General features: G+C 37.4%; 1 protein-coding gene across 17 annotated transcripts in view; it reads right to left on the minus strand.

Annotated features, from left to right (window-relative positions):
• The window catches only part of LRRC4C (leucine rich repeat containing 4C), a 1,074,501-nt gene that overhangs the window by 21,617 nt on the left and 1,034,488 nt on the right, over positions 1 to 18,396 (minus strand). For 15 of the 17 annotated variants that reach the window (XM_074336244.1, XM_074336243.1, XM_074336242.1 and 12 more), the window contains one exon: positions 1,494 to 1,545. The exons of the other annotated variants lie outside the window; for them this stretch is intronic. The gene's annotated coding sequence lies outside the window, so the exon portion shown is untranslated. The remainder of the gene's footprint in view (positions 1 to 1,493; positions 1,546 to 18,396) is intronic. 17 annotated transcript variants of the gene reach the window in all.

Consider the following 18,396-nt stretch of genomic DNA (forward strand, 5'->3'; position numbering starts at 1 on the left):
AGACATTTTTTGGACTGCAATTCACAAGCTGTTTATTTAATTATGATGAAACATGAGACTGTTCGGGACAATACTATTATCATACTGATAGCATTTAGACTTCAACAAATAGGTATGGCAGAATAAAAAGTTAATCTTTGCTTTTTTGAAAAATATTAGCGTCATGTGAATGCAAATAATATGCATCTTGGTTTTACGGGACTTCACACGTTATTTCCCGCAGGCAAACCCCAAATTAGCTAAATGACATTTGTTAAAAGGGAGCTCTTCGGAGGCCTCATGCCAATTAGACCCCCCCTTTGCCCAGTGAACAAAACCAAGGTCACAGCATTTTTCAATTAAACCCAGGATAGCACCAAAGTGCAGCACAGCTGGAAAAGCCAGCTCATTATTACCGCATAGATCATTTGTGAGCAATGAATAGGTCTCTGGTGTTTTTCTGTTTTATAGACATTTGGATATAAAAATAAAGAAAATAGCTTCAGATTAGCTTTTGCCTTACAAAATAAACAACCACTTTTAGGGCATTATTCCTGCTGGCCCGAAGAAAAATGACGAGAAGTCATCACTTTTCTGTCTCTGATAATTGGAAAAGGTTTGCTTAGCCATTAATTTGGCCACAGGGAACCATTTGATTGATGGACTCATTCATACCCTTGGTCCTTCACTCAACAAGCCTGTAGTTTCCACCTACGATGGGTCAGGCACTGTGCTAGGGACAAAGGAGACAAGAAGATTAAACCCCATTCCCTGCTTAATTATGGACTTTTTAGAAGGGAATGTATTAATTTTATTGATAAATATTCACTTAGGGACAACTATGACTCAAAGGCACCAGATTCAAATAAATCCAGGATCCTGCCTTCCAGGAGATTACAATTTAATGGAGACAAAAAAACTCCTAATCATAAGTCACAGAGCAAGAAGTCAATGGTTTGGTCTGCTGCCTCCCGATCTTTTTTTTCTGGTAGAAATGCCACCCATGTTTGCTGTGCTACCGTAGTAGGTAAGTGTGCTTGTGTGTATGGTACCATTGGCTGGTGGAGGGCGGGGTGAGGAGGGAGCTTCAGGGATGTTCCCATAGGAGAACCACTAATCCAGCTCTTTCCATGAGCCACCAGTACCCTTATAAAATCTTTAGCCCTTAAAATACGACTGAAGGAGGAGGCACTCACAAGAGAAGGGCATCCCAAGAATAGTTACTTCTGGTGTCAAGCTGGGAACATGAAGGCTGTTCCTAAACTGACAAAGAGAAAAATACAAGAGATTTGCAAATATGACTCTGAATATGTCTCTTTTGGTATATTGCAGCCTATTTTTTTTAAAATGCAGTAGTGGTTTGCAGCGGCTGGGCTTCCCACAAGTTGCTCGAAGTAGCAAAGCCAGTCACTGCTGTTATTGGATTTGACAGTGTATAATGAGCCACTTCACATTAGCTGCCATTGTGCTGTCCAGCGTATTGTGGGAAAGATTTAGCATGAATCGTCACCCACCTAGCTCTCTATTGTGGTCTCCATGCTGTAAACAGGCAACGTGTGTGACAATCTAAAAAAAAAAAAAAAAAAAGAAAGAAAGAGAAAAAAATCCATTAGAACAATTCAGCACATTTCCCGATCTGCTGCCACCACCATCACCACAGACAACACTGGTGACAATATTTATTGAATTACCACTGTATTTTAACACTCTCCTGGGAAGAAAGCCAAGGCAGCTATTTTAACCACTGGCCGTTTTGAACAAGGCACTGTTTAATGCCAATAAAAGACTGCATTTGGTGTCTAAAGATCTGTAGTCTACACTTGGTTCTGATTTATCATATGCATGACCTTAAGCAAGTCCCATTTTTTCTCTGTACCAGTGTCTTGATCAAAATCAACTCTTCAGATCAAATGAGATAATGTATTTTGAATATAGACAAGAAAGAGTTAAACAGAACACTCTGAATTATTAGTCAAATGGGATGTTAAGAGTGTGACATAGACATCTGCTGCAAATTCCAATTGGGGTTTTCCCCAACATCCAAAAACCAGAGAGATACTAACATCTCCTCCTCCTTCTCATTCTTCATCCTCCTCCACCTGACTCCTAACACTGGTGTGGCAACAGCAGATTAAAATTTAGAATCTGGGGTTGAGGGCCACATAGTACTCGAAGCAAAGAAACATGAAGAGATGGAGTTGGCATTTTGCAAAAACATAATGTAATAAATTAAACAATCCTTAGTTCCAACAAATACAAATCTTTACAGCCCAAGCTTAGACAAACAGTTGGTAGAAACTGTACAAAGAGAAAATCCTGAGCAAGAACAGATAGAAAAAGCCCATGCAATTAGTCATTGAGATCAAAGGAATGACATGGATATTAAAATCACCAAGAATTCTATCAGGAATAGGATTGGAGAGAACAACAGGGAGGCAGGTGTTAAAATCTTCAAGGAACGGAGAGTTGTGAAATGTGGGTCTGTGGTTTGCTCCTTCAAGGAAGTGATAGCAGGTGGTATAATCTGATGGTGTAAGCTTTGAAGCTGAACAGCTTACTCTGTTAAATGGCTTGGTTTGAAACAGATAATGTAAGTAAAAATGCATCACAAACCTCAAAGCAATACACCACTAGTGATTGTTATTATTATTATTATTATTATTATTATAAGTAAAACTGAATAATGTTAAAATTTATTTCTGAGATGATCTGTGGAGTTTTTTGTCATCGGTTTTAAAAAATCTGTTAACTCAATTTTATAGAAAACTTCCCCAAATCTCACAGTTTCCAGAACCATTAACTTCCCTTCAGTATGACATATGAAATATGAGTTACATGAGATATAAGTTATTGTGCCTGGGATTTATAATAAGATGAGAGCAAGACAATGGGTAACCAAAAAAAAAATGTGTGTAGAGGTGGTAGGTGAAATATGTATGTCCATTGCTACATCAAGTACCAATTATCATTTCTCACATTAGGTGAAAATTATCAGCACTAGACATAGTGACCACTCTGTCCTCCCTGCACTCGGATCCCAGGAAACCATTCTCTTGAGTCTCTGTCTACCTCATGGGTCACTATGCTCAGTCTGCGTCATGGTTCTGCCTTATCTGCTGGCCCATTAAACCCTGGGATGCACCAGGGCTTGGCTAGTGGACCTCTTCAGCTATACTCACTCTTTAAATGATCCCACAGTGGCTTTAAAGACCATCTACAAACTAAAAGCTGCCAAACATATATCTTCATGCAATGAAGACTTGTATACACAGACGGTGCCAAAAAAATGTATACACATTTTAAGAAAGGAAGACTGTATTAAAATTGTAATACTAAATATATACCAACAATAAAAGATGAAAACAAGTCACCTTTGACTTCTGCAATTGCAAGAGGTGCTCAAAGTGGTTGCGATCAGCATCCAAACATTTCTGATTACGGCAAACAACAGCGTGAGCAACATTGACCAAGGTGTCCACTTGTATACATTTTTTTTTTGGCACCCCTGGTATACTTGCTAATTCAAGACCTCCACTTAGAGGCACTGAAAACCAATCTCTTCAAAATAAAATTATATTTCAAACTCAACCTCCAGCCCTGACAAAGACTTTCTAACAGCAACTCCATTCATTCATTCATCCATTCATTCATTCTTCATTCAACCAAATATTTTAAGTTCCTACCATGTTCTAAGCGCTGTTCCAGGGACCATCCTCTTAGTACCTCAGGCCAAAGTCCCCTTGAAGTTTCAAATTTTTTTTTTTGTCTTTTTTTTTTTTTTGTCTCATCTCTACTTTTGCATCCTTACTTTACATCCTTATATCCTATATACTGGAAACCCTATATATCAAGAGTCACATCACTTCTCCTCACCTCCCCTGCTACATCCTACTGCGTTCTCTCTCTGAATAATTGAATTATTCCAAAGCCTGGTCCACTATCTGGTGTCTTTGTTTCTATTATTGCCCCTCTTCAGTCTTTTCTCCACACAGTGCAGGGATCCTATTAAAATGAAAGTCAGATCACATTCAGTCTTCTGCTCAACGTTCCAAGGCTTCTCATATCACTCAGAGTAATATTAAAGCGCTTCCAGTGGCCTAGGAGGCCATTTATATTTTTGTTCTGCATCCCTCTTACTTCTCTGATCTTATTCTACTATCGTATCACTCTTACTCACTCCACAGTGGCCACACTTGTTCCTTGATGTTCCTCCAATATAGTAAGCATACTGCTTCCTCAGGAAACTTGCACTTGCTATTTCATCTGTTTAGAATGTTATTCACCCAGACAGAGCTGTATCTATGCATGCACATGACAATGGCACCACTTTTCCTCCAAATATCAGTAGATTTTGCTTCTTCACTTTCTCTAGATCACCTGCTCAGGGAGGTTTTCCTTGGCTATGCTGCCTAAAATATAACTGCTCCATTCCCCATCACTCTCTGTCCCCTTATTCTGCCTTATTTCTCTTTATAGCACTTCTCACAACTAGGGATAATGTACATTTATGTATGTATGTATGTATGTATGTATGTATGTATGTATGTATGTTTCTGTGTAAATATGTATGTAGTTTCTGTCTCCTATGACAATATGAGGTCCCAAGACACGGAGTTCATATGATTTGTTTAAAGATCGACCACATCAGCGGTCCAATTTTATAAATGAAGGAACAAGCCCAGAGAAGTTGAGAGCCTCTTTGAGAGCTTTTACTGGAGAAAATGGGGAGGAAAGGGAAGTACAAAGATGGAGGTGATAATGCATCCTATATCGGAGCATGTGATAGGGTACAGAAATTGATAAGCTCTATTATTACATGTAGTAAGTTTGTGACTTGGGAAAGTTTTATAATCTTTTTAGACTTCAATTCCCTCATCCATAAAGTGAGGGTGATAATAGAGCCAACCTCAGAAGGTTGTTCCAGATATGAAATGAGGCGATGCCCACAAACCACGAATCCTGGCATTCCATAATCTCTCAGAAAATAGCAATGATTGTTTATTATCTGAGAGAGTTTCATTCATTGTTTATTAGCACTGATACAATACTTGAGTAGTGGCTAAACAATTTACGCATTTCTATAAAATAATTACCTGGTGCTAAATGTGCTATACATCCCCCAGTACAGGATAATACCTTGACATGGGAAAATATAAATCAATGTGATAAATCACCTTGATCTTTTACATAGCACCATAAAAACAAGATCGGTAATAAGAAAGCTGGTGATAAGAATGATACCTTTTGTTTATATCACACATTACAAATTAGACGAGCTTCTCATACACATCATCCTATCTGACCTCCACAATTATGGGAGGTAGGCAGAAGATACTGTATTTTTCTATTTTGCAGATGAGAAAGTATAAGGAAATTATATAATGTGATCAAGTTAACACACACACACACACACACACACACACACACACACACACACACAATAACTATATATGAGAACTGTTAATACAAAAATTTAAATCTTCTGATCCAAATCTTTTAAGGGAAAGAGGTACTTATGCCATGAATCCTTCCAATGTTCTCTATGTTTGAAAGATTTTCTTTTTAATGTGCTCCTTTTAACACATTTCACTATTACTTCCATGTGAGAAGAATGAAGTAAAATTTAGTGAGCAATTATCAACGATGGTGTTATTCATCCCCATTGCACTATTCGTCTTTTTGCATCATTTAAACTACATGCTCTATTGGGACAGGCACTATTCTATCTTATGTGCATACACAGCCCAGTTACTACTATGTAGTATGCGTTCAATAAGTGTTTTTGGAATAAGTGAATTAAATAGCTTATTTGGCTATCTATAGAAAAGAACAACTGAAAGCAAACCTGAATTTGAATCACACAATCAATCAGTACGATTATAGCAAATCTTATCAAATTGCTGTGTCATAAGTCAAAAACCGTTGATATCAACAACTCATATGGTTAAAAATGACAGTTTTCAAAGAGAGACATGATTTTGGAAATGTTCAGTTTGCCAATCAAATTTCTAGAATTTATGGAAATCCTTTTCAGTTTATTTCTGGTTATATAAACTTCAATGTACCAACCAAGAGAAAAAGAGCCAATACTTTTAACGTGTTTCGCTGAAAATAAGACCTAGCTGGACCATCAGCTCCAATGCGTTTTTTGGAGCAAAAATTAATATAAGACCCAGTCTTATTTTAATATAATATAAGACCAGGTATAATATAATATTTTAATATAATATAATACCAGGTATAATATAATATAATATAATATAATATAATATAATATAATATAATATAATATAATATAATTAATACAATATAATATAATATAATATAATATAATATAATATAATATAATATAATATAATATAATATAATATAGGGTATAATATAATATAATAAAATATAATATAATACTATAAAACCGGGTCTTATATTAATTTTTGCTCCAAAAGACGCATTAGAGCTGATGGTCGGCTAGGTCTTATTTTTGGGGAAACACAGTATTTCAATGGAAAGTCTTATGACTTCAAAAACTCAATTTCTGAAAATGTAATGTAAAATTCAATTTCCGAAAATGTAAAAAAAAAACCAGAATAAGTACATTTAGTGTTGGGTTCCAAAGGGTTCTTTTATATTAATTGCTAATAGCAGGGTCCACAATCACAGAGCACAGAAGTTACCCACTTGTTCGGGCATAGGCTTAAAATCCAGTGGTACAGCCATTTATACATCATGGAGTGTTAAGGTGTCCAGGATCTGTTCTCTTAATATATCTGCTCAAATATTATAACTTCTCAATAGTTCTATTCTGACTCGCTCTTTTGTCATCGGACATGCCCACAGGGAGAATTAACCACTGGCTTATCATTCTTTTCCCCACAGTTTTCTCTTCCTTATGCCACTTACCACCTTGTGAGAACCAAGACCATATCCTATTAATGAGTACGTTGCCGCTGCAGGACACTGTGCTGGGCGTTCACAGGAAGTAAAAAAATTTCCATTAAAATGAAGTGAATATCTGAAGGATAGACATGCATGAAACTACATACACTACGTAAATATCTCTTTAGCTGCTGGTGGTATCCCAGTTTAACATTGGAAATAAAGATGTGTGGGACTAGGAGATGGTAATACCAAGTGTCCTTGATTTTCAAATAACATCACCAGGTTGACCTCCTGCTCTAACCTAGCTAAGTCTCTGGTCGGAAAGAACACATGAGAGCTGTGGCCTGTGTAAATGTGGCATTTATCTTCATGAGTGTAGTGGTGAAGAATGAATCAAGACTGGCACAGACATGAGTGACTTATCCCATCTCTCCTCACAAGGGAAGATAAATGACACAAAATATCAGCCACTGTGCATTATATATATTTATTCCACATTTACGCCCACAGGAACAAACATACAGTAGGACTTTTCCTCAAATTGATTGCTTTTCATTTTCAAAATATACAGCTAACAATAACAACAGAGAACCTGTGGGAAAATCAGAGGGGATGAAAAATGCCGGAATAACTTATGTGAGACAAGCTATACCCCATGAGAGGATATCTCGACAGACCCTATCTCTGGGAACTCTAAAATGGCAACAAGCCTCCACCAAATAGGATTGCCACAGGTCTCTGTCTGCTGTCACTAAGCTAATATTATGAGAAAGTCACAAAAAATCACCACTTCCTTTCCCCGAGAATACTGCACAAGTGCACTCTCCACCCTGTGGAAAATTCTCTAAGATGGTAATTCTAACAGAATGGCTTCCAAGACCTCCTGGCCATTTAACAGATAGTCCTCCTGGTTTATTTTATTCTCAGATGCATTCATTATCCTCACATGAGATACATTCCTTAATTTCTTAGTTGGACTAGTATTTCTTCATTATGCTTCTTAAATTGCTGGCAAGGTGTACAGGGTACAAAAGGCTGAATAATGGTAACATCAGGGATATTTGCCGGCCCAATCCTCAGAGCTAGATAATGTGGGTACTCAATATCAGACTACTATTGGATAAGGCCTCTTCTAGATTACAGTGCTGTAGCACCACTGAGAGCACATAGGATCATTTAAAGTTATTGTACTCACACATAAACCTAATTTGAAGTGGGCTCTGTTGGAAGGAATATAGTCCCCTAGATCTAGTTCACTAGAAAATTATTATGTCTAGATTATCAGAAAGCCAAGTATTCTTGTTGTCCAAAAATTCGGGACTTGTTTGGCTTTGCCTCATATTTCCCATCCTGACTTATTTCCAACGTTGTTAGTCCTTCTCTTCATTTAATGATGGGCAATGGTCCTCCACCTATAGGCAGAACAAATCCTGGCCATCTTCTCTAGACTAACTGTCACACTCAGCCTCATGACATCATTCCATCAAACTTAGCTATAATCTTATGTTACAATTGCTTATACGCCATCCTCTGTACTACGTTGGGAAATGTTACTAATTTGGTCCCAAGACCATGTCTTCATATATATTTGTGATCACTTATGGAATTCTTGTCTTCTTCCATGAGTCTAAATCTTTGTCATTATAACATGTCCAGTATTCCAGGCCCTGCAAGACTAAGGACCTGGCTTGTTCCCCAAATTTCTAGATATCCAACATTACCACCTTAATCTCCTCCAGCATCAAGAGTCTTTCTGATATGCATCTTACACAACATTAATTGCACGATAACTAAATACCAGAGGTTATTCTAGACACTCAGGATTCTGCAGTGAGTCAGACAGTGAAGAAAATTCACTTCACGGAGCTTCCTTTCCAGGGGTTAGAGAGATATTAAACAAACCAGAAAAGATCAGGTAGAGATAAGTATTGAAATGAAAATAAAAGAGTGATGACACTGGGAATGACTGGAAGGAAATATCACATTGATTTGGTCTAGAAAGTCCCCTCTGAAAAAAAAGATGTTTCACTTCAAGAATAACAAGAAAGAACTCAGACATAAAGAGATCTGGGAGAAAAATATTCCAGGCAGAGAGAACAGCTAAGGCAAAGAATTCAAGTTTGAGGGAGTGCTACAGTTTAAATGTTTATGTCCCCCCAAATTCATATGCTAAATCCTAATGCCTACTGTGATGGTACTAGGAGGTGAGGGCTCTGGGAGGTAATTAAATCATGAGTGTGGAACCCTCATGAATGGGATTAGAAACTATAAAAGAAGCCCCAGAAAGATCCTTAGTCCCTTCCTGTATGTGAGCTACAATGAGGAGTCTATAACTCAGAAGAGGGCATTCACCTGACCATGCTCTCACGGGGATCTCTGTCTTCCAGCTTCTACAAGTATGAAAAATGAATTCCTGTTCCTTACAAGCTACCCAGGCTGTGATATTGTGTTATGACAGGCCAAACAGAGTAAGACAAGAAGCATGTTATACTTAAAGAATAATAAGTGGAAAAATAGGCTGGTCTAGCAGGAATAAAGTAGGCAAGCAGAAGAGTAGGACATGTGAGTGGAGAATTGTATTAGTTGTCTTTGGTTTCCATAGCAATTATCATAAATTTGATGGATTAAAACAATAAAAACTTATTCTCTCCCAGTTATGGAGGCCAGAAATCTGAAACAAAGATGCCAATAAGACTCTCCAAAGAGATTAGGTGAGAATTATTCCTTGTCTCCTCCAGCTCTGGTGGCTCCAGGTTTGCCTTGGTTTGTGGCTCCATAATTCCAACCTCTGCCTTGGTCTTTAGGTGGCGTTCTTCTCTTTTCCATGTGTCCCGCCTATGGGTGTCTCATGGGAGATACATCATATTTAGGCCCAGTTGGATAATCCAGGATGATCTCATCTCAAGACTCACAACTCAATTACATATGCAAAAGTCATGTTTTCAAATGTCCCATCCATAGTTCTGGAGGTTAGCATATGGACATATCTTTTAGGGAGCCACCATTCAACCCACTACAGGCCTGGTTAGGCCAGGGAAAGCAAATTCTTTGTATTTCATTGCACATGCAATGGTAAGCTCTTGCAAAGTTTCATACTGGAAAATAATATAGTGTGATGTAGTAGTTTAAACTATCACTCTGGCTACGTGTGAGAACTGATTGAAGGGATCCATAGTAGATCAACAGTGCAGGTGAGAAATGGCTTGATCTTGTGTGGCAACAGTAGGGCTAGAGAGAATTAGCAAATTAAGGACTCGTTCTCGAGGTAGAGTTAAGAATATTTGCTTAGGGATTATATATGGGGATGACAGTAAAAGAAACCAACAATTGCCATTTGCAACCTACTGATACAGCTCTCCAAACATCACCTGCTCCTGAACTCCTCACTGCTCCATATGCCTGCAAGAGTGTTTGTGTCCAGGGATCATCTCCACGTGCCTAGCGATTCTGACACCTTTGAAAACAGTACCCTCTCTGTTCGTCTGACCCTTGACCTCATTCCTATGGTTGGTTGTGCCTCATCTAACTTTACTTTAAGAGGCTGCCCTGACCAGTGACCAATGTTTCAAAAGAAGCTCATTCCAATTATTTTTCATTCCAATACAGTTCCCTGAGGCATCCAAGCAAAACCTAAGTGATTTGGTTTGACTCTGGAAATGGTCAACCATTCAGGTTACACCCTGAAATGTCAGAGATTTCTGCATTTTCTTCAAGTCAAGGTGACTGTAAGCTCTCTGAGAACAGGTCTGACAAAGTTTCAGAGCCTAATTACACAATAATTACCATCTCAGTGGCCTGCATGCATTCTGTACTAAAACCTCCATAAAACTTTAGCTTCTAGATTGTCTTTCTGCTTCGGGGACCTCTTCTGAATATACAAAAAGATTGACTTAATCAAAATAACACCAATTGTCATAGTTATGTCTTTTGAAGAAATGACGGTTTCAAGTCAAGTTAGGTTGAAATTCTGATGGAGAACTGGGTATTCTGAGTAGTTCATGGAACTTAGAGACAAGAGATGATAGTGTGCAGTCCCTTGATGAAGGTCAAATTTTCATATTGAGCAGCCAGTTAATGGAAGTGTGGCTAGTGGCCTGTACGCTTGGACTCTGGGAGGCGAACAAATAGACACGCGATCTCTATCATTATTCTCTGACATTATGCTCCCCTAGGAGCTGTTCCCATAAGACATTCCAGAGTGTCCACATAGTATTTCTTCTGGTAAGTGCCTGTCAAGCTTATTTTTAAACAAATTCATTTTTTTTTCAGATTGCTTCCAACATCAAAACCTGTACAATTATATTTTTAATTTATTGAGTATGATATAAAATTTATTCTTTTGTCCCTTAAGAGCAAAGTCAATTTTAGGATTTGGTCTTTCAAAACCAACAGTATACAGAAATAGCCTTATTCGAGCAAGCTTAAAATATACTAAGGAAATACATTCCCTGGTGTGTGAAATTTGGCAAGGTTGAAGCGAGGAGCCACTGTTCTCTGGCTCTGGGTTAAACCCTTTTTGCATCCAAAAGATCTTTAATGCAATTCATCGAAGTGGCAATTCTGTAGAAATACAGGTCATCAACCTAATAACCATTGGCAGGTGGGAAAATGTTGTAGATGTTTATGCAGGCATTTGGTTCTATTCCTAAACTGGGTATGTTTACATGAGGGCTGCTGTCTTCCTCATGAAGACTGTTTCAAATCACTTGAGGGTTAAAAGTAGAAAAAGAGTGTAAGAAAAAAAGCACTTCTTAGTTGATAAATATTTGTCTCTTTTCTCATTCATTTACTCATTAACTAATTATTCTGTTATCTTTAAGTCACCTAAACCTTATTGAGCATGAAATGATTAAGTGGGAGTTGGGCAGATGGTGGAGTTGAGGTGGATCTTAATTATGCTGCACTGCAAGAGAGTCAAGTCTGTACTTCTGTATAAAGGGAATGTCCCCTTGTAGATGGAAATTTGGTCACTGATGTTTTGTCACACTCAAGAGTCTAAAGTCCTCCTCCCTTTATTACTGCTTGGAGAATCCTGGCCAGGACAGAAGTCTCAGACATCGAAGATAATTTTTAAATTAGAGTTAGAGAAGCCATTCTCAGGTTAATGAGCACAGAGCAGCAGGCATTTTGAAGAGTTTATTTGGAGAAATAAAACGTCTGCAGAAATCAAGTGATTAAGATGTGATACTCATAGCGAACTCTGAGCGATCTCATTAGCAGAGACTAAGAATAATCTACAAATGAAATAAGAGCCCTGATGCAAGGTCACAGACATCCAGTGCAGGCCAGCAGGGTGGGACCCACTGAAGAGGAAGATAAGAAATCTGATTGGATCAGATCAGGGGAAGAGATGCCTGTTTCTTCCCAACGAAGTCTTAGGAAGAACCAGAAATGTACATGAAATTTTCCATTGCATATTATTTATAGTTCTCCAGATGCGCTTATGTGTATTAAAATGTACACATTTTTATTCCACAAGGCAGCTTCAATCATTCTCAATTAATTTGAACAACTCTTGTACAAACGTCACTTTCTCACAGATTTTTCCTTCAAAAACTTCCATAAAAGGACTCCCTACTCACCTGCACACTGTGACTCACCTCCTTTCTCTGAAATTACACTATTTATTATTTTTTTCTTTTAAAACTGTATTCCTGCTTTCAGAAGAATATAAGTTTCATGAGTAGGGGGACATTATATAGCTTGTTCTCTGCCTTATTTCCTGAGCCTAGAATAATGGTTGGCACATAAGTCACTCAAATAATTATTGAATTAAAATAAAAATGAAGAACCCTTTTATAGCTTCATAAAATCACCACCTAAACTATACCTCTATTGTTATTATATGAATGAGAGAATACTGAAATAGAGACTTTGGCCAAGGAACAAAGATGCAGTAGAAAGTACATTCCAAAGAGGATACGCATTTATAGTGGAGGCAGTCATAAGTTGCGTGGTTCCTAATATCTTACATACAACAAATACATCAATGGACCAAAGAAAGCTCATGATGAAAATTTCTTTGGAGAGCGTTGTCCTGTGAGCCCCATTCTTAAGGGAAGAAGTGGGTGGCCTTACATCCTAACCCTCAGCTTAGTGAAGAGGGACTTCAAGAAGATTATTAGAGGAGGATTTTTGAGTGAATTGTCAGTTGGCTATAACATACCATCACTCACCTCAAGGAGAAGATTGTAGAAGGATTCTGGCCTTCATCACATGACTAAAGATAGGGCTCTGATGGCAGAGTATGTAGACACAGAAAGGTAGTGGATAAATACCATCTGAAAAATCCCAAGGGCAAACACGAAATGTTGATCACACATACGAGTTTGTTGAAAGAGCCCTGAAGATATTTTCAATCCTATGAAAGAGGGTTGCCTCCAGAAATAAACAGCTTACCTGAGGGAACCTGAAAGCACTTCTGGATGCCTAGGGGCTGAGTAAAGAGTAAGTGATGTGTTAAGGAAGAAAGTATCACTCACAGCAAGGCATATTCAGTGAGAAGGATGAGTGAGTCACCAAAAACAAAAAACAAACAAACAAAAACCAAAAACAAACACGCAGACACATGAAATACACCAGGAGAAAGTAAATTCCAAATTCAAAGATATCAATATCAACTCAAGGCTGTATCAGGTAAAAGCCTTTCTTCCCATCTCTTACCCATGTTCCTTAACCATGATCAAACCAAGAAGCATCAGAACTAGGAATAGGCAGATGGGACAGGAGGAGAAATAGAAGACTAGGTGACAATATAGAGAAGAAACAAGCCATATTGATGTCCCAGTCTGTGACTTCAGGCTTCCCGTCCATAATTGGGTCTGTGATGGGAAAGGCAGGAATCTTAATATAAGTTCAAAGTTTTGAATATTATTCTATGCATATTTAACTTACTTTCCACAGTGCTTTGCATTACATACATATATAAAGTTTTCATCTAAGGGCAGAAGTAAAACTAGTCCCAGTGAATGAATTTTAAATGGGAGAGAAAAATGAAATTGCCTTATGATTATATCCACAGTCTGTATTAGATCAATATAATGGTTACAATAGTTTTATAGATTTCCAAAATCATGGAATATGCAGTTTAAAATTCCAAGAATAAACCACCTCTCAAATTTCAAATTTCAAATGTTTACCTGATTTCTTTCTGGCTATGCTTCACATTTTGCTAATGATGGACAATGAAGACAATGGCAGTTAAAATACAGAATAGGGCTCCCAAATTGATATATAAATACTATCTTTTAATCAGCAACAGTGTCTCCAGGTTTAAATATTTCAAAAGTATCTGTTATTTCTAAAAGAGCTCATGAAAGAAGGGTCCAGTCAGGAGTTATTTGAAAATTAGAGGCAATTAGCCCTGTCATATATTCTGGAAAAAATGTAAGTCAGTTCTGAACAATTTACAGGATATGGGAGAACTAGATCAAATAGTGATGTATCTGTGTGGGTGAAATTGGGAAGGGGTGCATACATGATAAGACACAGAGGTTAGGAAAATAAAAAAAACAAACAAACAGTAAATACTTTCGGTGAAAAACCAGGCATTGAAAGGGATTATTCCCATTTCAGTAGACTACTACTAGTTAGCCTCAGAAGGTCCTTTGGAGCTCTCATGCTTTTTATAAAATATCAGACCACAAAGAACTTAAGATATTATTTTACCAAACACAGCATTCACAGTTATTTTGGACTTTTTGTTTGGTTGTTCATGTTTATTGTATGCCCTATATTTTCCCTTTCTTGACTGTTTTCATGGGAATGTTTGAAACATCCGTTCTGTGCAAAAAAGGAGCAGACAACTGATCTAACTGGTTCAATGGTGAAAAATAGCCAATTTTCATGTCTATCTCAACTCAGTGTTTCTAACAAATATAGGCTCTTGGTGGCCTTTAAAAGCTGGCAAGATAACAGAAATGCAATTTAAAAGAATTATTACTTAATAAAAAGCAACTATTAATTGCCTAAGTTATGTAGGCAAACCTTACCTTAACTAGAAATCTTTTGTTCCAACTCATATGTCCCCATACCAACTGACTTGAAAATACTGCCACATATTCTATATTCTGTCCAGAGCTACAGAGGAAGGCAGAAGCAATTGTTATGGTGACATACATAAAAGTTTTGTTCCTTTCCTCATTATTGAATTGCAATCCTAAAACCATTATTGAGGGTGAAGAGGAGAGATAAAAAATGGAAGCAGAAAGGGTAGTATTTTTCCCTAACATTTTGTACTTTAAATATTCATGAATGAGTGCTAATGGATGATAGATCATATTCATCGTTCCCATTATTTTTCTTACTCATGGTCATTGTCTTTTTATTGTCTGGGAAACTGGTTCAGAAAAAAAAAAAATGAATAAAGGCTGACCGTTTGTCCATTATTATACCAGAAGTCATTTCCAGTCCCAAGTTTTGCTGTCTCTTCTCCAAGGACTGAGTCTGTTTGACCTTCATTAGCTCATAAGCATCCCAACTGCAAACTCTCTTCACCTTTGCTTCCCTTTTACCATTTTTGGTGGAAAGGTTAAAAGAAAATGGATCTAATAATTTTTGGTATAGAATTAGAGAGAGACATATAGATACACTAGATAAATAAATTGCTTCCTTCAGGTCCAAGGTAAGAGGGAGAGCAAGAAAAGACCTGTTTGATTATCTCTGGCCTCTCTCTCTCTCTCTCTCTCTCTCTTTTTTTAATACAGTAGTTTCAGGTACACAAAACAACATAATGGTTAGACATTTATATCTCTCACAAAGTGATAATCCTGCCTCCCCCTCCCCAGTCTACTACCCCTCTGACATCCTATATAGTTGTTACAATACCACTGACTATATTTCCTATGCTGTACTTTATATCCCGTGTGGGGGAGGGACATATATATATAGTTATAGTTATAGTTATAGTTATAGTTATAGTTATAGTTATAGTTATAGTTATAGTTATAGTTATAGTTATAGTTATAGTTATAGTTATAGTTATAGTTATAGTTATAGTTATAGTTGTTATAGTTATAGTTGTTATAGTTATAGTTGACAATCGATATTATTCTACTTGAACTTCAGACGTCCAGCACAGTGGTTAGGTATCTACACAATCTATGAAGTGATCCCCCAATAAGTCTAGTACCCATCTGGCACCCTACATGATCTTTACAACATTATTGATTATATTCCCCATTCTGTATTTCACATACCCGTGACTGTTTCATGACAACCAATTTGTACTTTCTAATCCCTTCACCATCTACCCCATCGCTCCACCCCAGTCCCATCTAGCACCATTTCTTGAAGGCTGAGACTTCTTGCCACTATTCTAGGAGTTCCCAGGTTGTTCTGTAGTTATTCTTTTGCTTGAGGAGCACACCTTTCCCCATTAGATAGTGAGCTACTTGAAGAAATCTGCAAGTGTTTTGTCATCTTTTTAGCCATAGTTTCTGCTTACGTGCTTGTTTTGCTGTTGTGTTTATTAGGGCCACGTACTATAAAAACCTCTTTATGTAAGGTGTGTCATTTACAACAGTTCAACAATGAGGAAATGATTGCTTAATAAGGTTAAGTAACTTGGTCAAAGCTTTTCAGTAGCAGAGACAGGTTTCTTGTCTAGACTGTCCAAACCCAAAGATGAGGCACTTGAACTTGTACTCCTAAGCACCACTCAGAAAGAAAAGGCTGGGTGGCCTTTCCTGTGATCATTTTCATGAAATAGGCTTTAACTCCCAGCTTCGTCTTAGCCCTTTTGGATGAGATGTTCTCATTTGCCATCTCACCTCATCTGCAAGCTCCATTATCCCTCTAATCATGACCGCTATCTCTTTTGTCTTTTGTCTTCTGTTATAGTTTTGTTGAAGGGCAGTGGCCGTATTGCACCTCGTCTTGATTAAGCAGACATGCCATTTGTCAGGGAGCTAAGCAAGAAAAGTCCTTAGAGTGGTCCCCTTAAGTCATTGCTTGGCATGTTTCCCAGAAAGCACAGTGAATGTTATCCATGTGCAAGAACATTCATACCCATTAAAAGTTTCAGATGTATTTTGAACCAAATTTTATAATATAGCCCAGAGAGAATGGTAGTTTCACATTATTTTGAAGGTTTGATTTTAATAAGGATTGGCTTTTGGAGGTTTTAAAACAAAGTGTGCTGCATTTCAAAAGGAGTCACCACCTCCTTTGATGGTATAAATCTCTTTTTACCATATTGGAGGTGAGAGTAGGGAAATATAAACTTCCTCTTAAAGAAATCATTGGGTTGTAAAATATCTACACTATAAAGACATTTGGTGGCAAGGTATCAAGTGTATACATTAAACTGGGGCTGATTCCAGTCCTATGGTATAAGGTGAAATTAAAAAGAATTATACATACATATTTGTATCTAAGTATGCATGAATATGTATATATTCTGAAATACAATATGTTATACATGACTTCGACGGTAAGTTGCTGGTAGAGTAAACATATCCTATGAATAGAGGTTGATTTATAATAGCATGGCTGCCATTATGGGTAGCTGGTTAGAAATACCACATAAAAGAACATTCTCAATCGTGGTCTTGATTTGAAAATGGAAAATTGAAAATTCACAATTCTAAGGTGACTTTGAATCACACCACTGTATATTTTCCCCAACCTCTGAGTATGAGTGGGACCTGTAACTTCCTTCTAACCCATAGAAAATGACAAAAGTGATAGTACCTTGACCAGGGTGTGTTGCATAGCAAAGGTAATGAATGGGAGGTCACCCTGATGAGTACATGATGTGATATACGATCTGTCTTAGGACTCTGTAGTAAGAGTTTCTCCTTTTGGCCTTAAGAACAAACTGCCATGTTGTGAGAGGGCCATGTGGCAAGGAAATGTAAGTGGCCCCTAAAAGCTGAACCTGTGGCCTAGGTGACAGCCAGCTAGAAAGCCAGGACTTCAGTTCTAAGCTACAAGGAATTGAATTATATCAGTAATTACTTAAGCTTCCAAAATATCCCCAACCTCTTCCTAAAGCCCGGCCAATGCCTTGATTACAGCCTTTTGAAACCCTGAGCACAGGACTCTGTGAAACTGTGTCCAGAATCCTCTCCCCAGAAATGGAAATAATAAATATATGTTGTTTTAAGCTAATACAACTGTAGTAATTTGTTACACAGCAATAGAAACCACAATATGTTTCCTACTTATTTCCTGGAATTATAGGGCCCACATTTCAATCATTGGCAAAAGTATCATCTCTCAATAATTCAGCATAACCTGAATAGAAAATGTTCTTTGGAGGGCAAAGAAGACCCCTCAATAAGATATTAGAGCTTATGAATTAAGCATAATAGGCATGCCCAATAGATTTTGCATGAAGAAAGTAGAATGGATATCCATTTGGGAATTAAGCTCATGACATGTTATCAAAGTAGGGTATAAATGTATTTCTCCAGAAATCTTAATAAAAACTAAAATCCCCTCAAACTAAATATATACAGAGGTATTTATTGAGAAGCCATGAATCATACAAATATAACCTTAAGGAGTTTATTCTATTGTTGGCAAAAGTATGAA

The sequence above is a fragment of the Rhinolophus sinicus genome, linkage group LG06 (genome assembly GCF_036562045.2).
Source record: "Rhinolophus sinicus isolate RSC01 linkage group LG06, ASM3656204v1, whole genome shotgun sequence".
NCBI lineage: Eukaryota > Metazoa > Chordata > Mammalia > Chiroptera > Rhinolophidae > Rhinolophus > Rhinolophus sinicus.